The sequence below is a fragment of the Tachysurus vachellii genome, chromosome 23 (assembly GCF_030014155.1).
Source record: "Tachysurus vachellii isolate PV-2020 chromosome 23, HZAU_Pvac_v1, whole genome shotgun sequence".
In the NCBI taxonomy this organism is placed as follows: Eukaryota; Metazoa; Chordata; class Actinopteri; order Siluriformes; family Bagridae; genus Tachysurus; species Tachysurus vachellii.
The window spans coordinates 14,191,279-14,197,904 of NC_083482.1; the positions used below are offsets into that span (position 1 = coordinate 14,191,279).

Consider the following 6,626-nt stretch of genomic DNA (forward strand, 5'->3'; position numbering starts at 1 on the left):
CAGGGAGAGAAAATTCTGAAATAATTAAATGAAAGGTAAAAATAAAGGTTGTTTTCTAAACTAAAGGTTCTAACTTTGCTCAAGTGGGTCTAGTGGAACTGTAGGTGAGTCGCTCTATTTATGTGAGTGCTCTATTTATACTTTCATTGCTGTCTGTTCTAACTGGATAAATATTCTGTCCATTCGCTCATCTGTCTGCTTTTGCTCGCTTTCTTTCTCTCACTCTTACAGAGAAGAAGACATACTTCCTTTTCTCTTCTTCTGTCTCTCTCTCTCCTCTCATTCTGTCTCTCTGATGTTTTTTCTCATCTTCCTCTCTGTCTTTCTCTCTCTGTCTTGCTCTGCATCCGTCATTCGTTCCTTGTGCTTCTGTCACGTTCGCTTTCTTTTTCTCTGTTGTTCTGTCTGCATTTCTCTCTCTCTCTCTCTCTCTCTCTCTCTCTCTCTCTCTCTCTCTCTCTCTCTCTCTCTCTCTCTCTCTCTCTCTCTCTCTCTCTCTCTCTCTCTCTCTCTCTCTCTCTCTCTCTCTCTCTCTCTCTCTCTCTCTCTCTCTCTCTCTCTCTCTCTCTGGTCACCAGAAGGTGGAGCTGCAGTATTTTATCAGTGTACATACAAAATGGACAAAACATGGTGCGTCATTTACACACACACACACACACATACATACACACACACATACATACACACACACACACACACACACACACACATATACACACACACACATACGTACACACACACATACACACACACACACACACACACACACACACACACACACACACACACACACACACACACACACACACACACACACACACCCTATCTCTTCAAGAATGTAAAAAAGGTTCCGGACTTGAGGCAAATGTTTGTTGGAATAAGTGGTGATTTCCTGATCGTGCTTTAAAAGGAGATGAGGTGTGTGTGTGTGTGTGTGTGTGTGTGTGGTGCTTTCTTCATGCTAGGCCTTTCTCTCACTCTCTCTTCCTCTCTCTTTCCCACTGCTCTCTCAGACAGACCTATTTTTAAGGGGAGTGTTAATCCAGCAGTGGATGAGACACAGCACAGAGCACACAGAAGGAAAAAGCAGGAAAGCTGACGGCGTGTGTAGGTCTGAGTCTCGTTAGGAATGTAAGTAAAAGCATTGTTTTTATCTTCAGAGGATGATGAGATAATGTGTCAATATGTGTGTAATGAAAGAGAGAGAGAGTGAGAGAGACAGTGTGTGTGAGAGAGAGAGAGAGAGTGAGAGAGAGAGAAAGAGAGAGAGAGAGAGAGAGTAGTTGAGAATCAACAAACAGAATTATATCATGATCCAATTATAGTTCAAGGAAATAACTATAATACACCACAAAGCGTTTATTTGTCTACAGGGTATGGGAAGTGGAATGGAAGTATGTGTGTGTGTGTAGGTGTGTGTGTGTGTGTGTGTGTGTGTGTGTGTGTGTGTGTGTGTACGTATGTGTGTGTGTGTATGTGTGTGTGTGTGTGTGTGTGTGTGTGTATGTATGTGTGTGTGTGTATGTATGTGTGTGTGTGGGGGGGTGTGTGTGTGTTGGTTTATGGATATTGGGGTAGAGGTAGGCATTGGTTATGGTCTGTGTGTATGTGTGTGTTCTGAGATGTAAACACACACAGACACCACACACACAACAACAACAACAACAACAACAACAATAATAATAATAAATAATAATAATGATAATCCAAATGAGCTTATATCAGTATCTTGAACTCTAAATGCATCATTATTATTATTTTAATGTTTATTTTTATGAGTATTTTCATTACTTAAGGCAGAAACCCGTCACTCACTGTAGAGCTAACCGATGTCCGAGTCTGGAGATCAGACAGTGAGAACACACTGACTATGCTCTTATTTTCCCTCTTCTATGTTGTGTTCAGGTGTGTTAGCTGTTCTTGTGCGTGCACACACACACACACACACACACACACACACACACATATTCACGTGTCTGACGTCATTGAAACATCTCGTACGCATGCAGTGAATTTGCCTGTTAGCAGTGGCATGTCACAAGCTTCCTGTCATGAGTTTCCAATCTAAATTAACTCATAACTTGGATATTAAATCTGATAAAAGCTGCTAGTCAGTGAGCAGTAATACAATTGCTTGATGGGAAGAAGAAGAGGGTGGATGAAGAGTGTAGAAGGTCCCTCTAGGTGACCTTTGACCCTGGCCCAAGAGAAGCCTTTATGCTTTATGTAGAAGATGAGCAGCTTGATGCCTCTCTCTTTCTAACACACACACACACACACACACACACACACATATAATATGTAAAAATTACACAAAAACAACCATCAAACATTTTTACTTTCACAAATAGCTCTACATAATTTTAAGAAAATAAGAAATGTAAAAATTTGATTTTTTTGCTTTGTTTAGTTGTTTTTATTGTTATTCTAAAATTATGAAAAACATTATTCTAAGGGAAAAAAATTGATTTAAAATAGTTTAAAAGAGATTTGTATTTTGAAGATGGTGTAAAATATCATTATTTGAATCATTGAATCATTATTTTCGAATTAAAATGTTTAATATATTTTTTACATCAAAAGCATAACCTTTCTAACATTTCCTCAAAGTTGATTAATCCAATTATTCTGTCAAAAACACACACACACATACATACACACACACACACACACACACACACACACACACACACATTACAATACTCCCATAAGCTCATCTTAAGCACTTTTGCGTAATTTCTGACTTCCTTATTTTAAATTTGTCGATGTTCTCGAATCGGAAGTCAAGGACCTTAAAGCTACAATTATGTGACATCATCTCTACCGCAAACTTGGCTTTTCTGATCCGTTCTATTGTTGCTTCCATTTTTTTCTCCTTTTTTTGGATCAAATTTCGGGTTTTCATTACAGAAATCAGGGAACGTGGCCTCAACCCCGACCATCAAAACATTTTTTTTAAGTGAACAGAGAAAAAAATTGGCTTTGGGAGTGTTTGTAAAACCTTGCTGGTGTGTGTGTGTGTGTGTGTATATGTGTGTTTGTTTTCACTTTTGACTAATCCTGAATTTCACACGCGTAAACTGAACGCTGTCATTGTGTGTTTTGAGCCGTAATTTAACGTTTATTCTATAAACAAACTCTAAACACTCGCCATTGTGTTGTGAACTTGATGCATTGGAACTGAAGCCCTCGATAGATCATGTGATACTTATTTCTGTAGTGAAACTTCAGCCAGAACGGCGAATAAACGCTTTTACGCTGTTTTATTTGTTTACATTTTCTTGATGCAGTGCTCCAGTCTGCTTTACATTTAGACTCCTGTGTAAAGACGGTTGTGTGTGTGTGTGTGTGTGTGTGTGTGTGTGTGTGTGTGACTGGCGTACGGCTGCGTTTCCATGTCAGAGCCAACACCCCTCCCTGTTCACTACTAAGTATTTACACGCATTCTCTCCCAGCGGTGATGAAGAGTTTCTGGACGCGGCCCTGCAAACATTTCACCCGAATAACTGCAGCTAAGCGTCGTTTAATATCGAAGCGGACTTTCAGGTTCATGTCTGAGTAACAGCTTTGTGTGTCCTGAATGAGATTTCCTTTGATACTTATTTATTTATTTATTTATTTATTTATTTATTTATTTACTTTTTTGTTTATTCTGTGAGGATTTTCTCTACTGAATGCATGATTTTAAGTCATCTTTATTAGGAAAGAGAAACTGATGAAATGTGAATGTGTTTGATTTTTTACTGCCTATTATGTTGGTTCTATATAATAATAATAATAATAATAATAATAATAATAATAATAATAATAATAATAATAATAATAATGTTGCTGTTTTTTAATGTAATAATAATAAGAAGAAGAAGAAGAAGAAGAAGAAGAAGAAGAAGAAGAAGAATCATTATTATTATTATTATTATTATTATTATTATTATTATTATTACATTAAAAAACAGCAACCTTACAAAAGAAAGGTGCAAATGAGGACAGACACTAAAAAAGAAACACAGTGAAAAAAAAATTCACTCAAATGAAAAAACAGAAACAAAGAAAGTAAATAAAGAAATTCTTGAATACTAAAAAAAAGGAAAGAAATAAACAAATGAAGGAAAGAAATGTTTTGGGAAAGAAAGAAAGAAAGAAAGAAAGAAAGAAAGAAAGAAAGAAAGAAAGAAAGAAAGAAAGAAAGAAAGAAAGAAAATTAATGTAAAGATTTTTTTCCAAGTGCAAGTTGGAAATCAAATATTTGGAAATAAATGATGAAAAAAAGGAGCAAATTAAAAAAAAAAAAAGTTCCTGCTTTGTTAATTCTCCTCAAATTATTCTATTTAAATAATTCTAGCATTTGTTTTATTTTAATGCATTTATTTACACACAGTCTTTATTACATACCTGGACATTTCAATATTGAACCACTTTAACAGACAAAGTATTACATTTTTACATTTACATAACTACATCCTATGACCTGAGTGTGTGTGTGTGTGTGTGTGTGTGTGTGTGTGTGTGTGTGTGTGTGTGTGTGTGCGTGTGCGTGTGTGTGCGTGGGTGTGCGCGTTCGTGTGTGTGTGTGTGTGTGTGTGTGTGTGTGTGCAGGTCTCCTCTGGTTTTAATGCCCTTTTGCCGGTCGCTGGAGGATGCAGGCTAAAGCTCGGCACACGTGAAGCCCATTTACCGTCATCCTGGCATCTGTTCTCACTAATCCCCTCCAGACGTAACAATATTCCCTCCAATAAGATTATGATTGCTCAATAAGCCTTATCTATGTAATTCAGAAAACATATACGGCTTTAAACGAACTGGCTAGATTAGAGAAGTTCTTAGCTAATCTGGAGTCAGTCTGGAGTCAATCTGTGCTGCTCGGGGGTGTAGGGGGGAGGGGGACTGAGGGTTTGAGAGGAGGGGGATTATTATTTTAATCTCGTGCGATTCCCCCCTGCAATCTGTTTTGTTTTATTACAAGCCGAAGTGTGCGAGTTGATTTAACGTCATGCTAATCCTCAGGTTGTTGTCTCGCTGAGGCTCGAGACGCCCCTGGAGTTTGCGTGTGTGCTGTTATTAATGAAATCAGCACTTTAATTGATTAGACAGACAGATTATGATGACGTAAGCACGAGCAGATTAGCGTATCGAGTGCGGTTTGTTTAATAAAAGTCTAATGACAGTGCAATTAAGAGCACTATTTACAGCTTATCATAAGAGTTAGTTGAATTGAGGTTTAATAGATAATTGAAGACCGGTGTGTCGTACGGATGTGGATTAACGAAGGTGGTTTGATGTTTATTAGAAACATGTCTGAAGGACAACTTGTTGGTAATAAAATTACAGATCTAATAAAATGTGATGGGAAATAAACAAACACCGAACGACACCCGTCTAGACTCGGGAGCTACGTTTAATCTAGAACGTTAAAGAGCTCAACGGGTCAGGCGGCAGAGGACGGGAGGTTAGGGTTAAGGTTCTGTGAGGAAAGATGTGAGGAAAAGGTCTGAGGAAAAGACTGAGGATGATAAGAAACTGATCCAAATAAACAAAAGAAACAAACCAAAATTACTCAATAAACAAACAAGCAAAAGAAGTTGACTTATAAATATGAGAAAACAGGAACAAACAAATAGGTACAAATATACAAGAAAGAAAGAAAGAAAGAAAGAAAGAAAGAAATAAAGAAAGAAAGAAAGAAAGAAAGAAAAAAAAGAAATTAACTTACAAAGATAAAAGGTACAAGAACAATAATATTAACTTAACAAAATAACTTACAAATATGAAAGAAAGAAAGAAAAACAAATAAACAAACAAAAAGAAGTTAACTTGAGTTAATAAAGTTAATATGAGAAATAAAACAGTAACAAACAAACTAAACAAAATTAATTACAAATACGAAGAGAACGAAAAAGACAAAGTGACAAAAAATGGGAAGTTTGAAAGAAATGCATTTATAATAAATAAAAAATAAATAATTTATATGTTTTTACATGTTCTATAATTGTCGGGATCCAGTCCGGAGTTTGGTCACGTGCTTTTGTTTATGTTCTGTGTTCACGTGTCTGTCCTGCCTTTGTCTCTTCCTCCCCGCATTTGTCTCTTCCTCCCCGCCTTTGTCTCTTCCTCCCCGCCTTTGTCTCCTCCTTCCCGCCTTTGTCTCTTCCTTCCCGCCTTTGTCTCTTCCTTCCCGCCTTTATCTCTTCCTCCCCGCCTTTGTCTCCTCCTTCCCGCCTTTGTCTCTTCCTCCCCGCCTTTGTCTCCTCCTTCCCGCATTTGTCTCTTCCTCCCCGCCTTTGTCTCTTCCTCCCCGCCTTTGTCTCTTCCTCCCCGCCTTTGTCTCTTCCTCCCCGCCTTTGCACACCTGTTCCTTATGTGTCTAATAGTTATTAGTATTTAGTTGTGCCACGTTGCCTTTAGTAGCGCAGAATCCTTGTTGCTGTCCCTCTTTGCGTTTATGTCGTCTCTTGTCATGTCTGGTTTTGTGTTTTTTTAGTTATTAAACCTGTTTATTTTACGCTATCCTGCGATTGGGTCTGTTTTTATCCCCTCACCGCTGACAGAAGGATTCCACCAGACTAAGACCCAGCAGGACAGCGTCAGCCTGGACCGGCTCTGGGGGAGTATTTTTTATTTCTGGACTG

General features: G+C 37.9%; 1 long non-coding RNA gene across 1 annotated transcript; it reads left to right on the forward strand.

Moving 5' to 3' along the window:
* Positions 1–717: 717 nt before the first annotated feature.
* LOC132838781 (uncharacterized) lies at positions 718–4,852 on the forward strand. Its single transcript, XR_009647662.1, has 3 exons — positions 718–918; positions 1,014–1,131; positions 4,597–4,852. It is a non-coding gene; the product is annotated as an uncharacterized LOC132838781 (long non-coding RNA).
* The last annotated feature ends 1,774 nt before the right edge of the window (positions 4,853–6,626 follow it).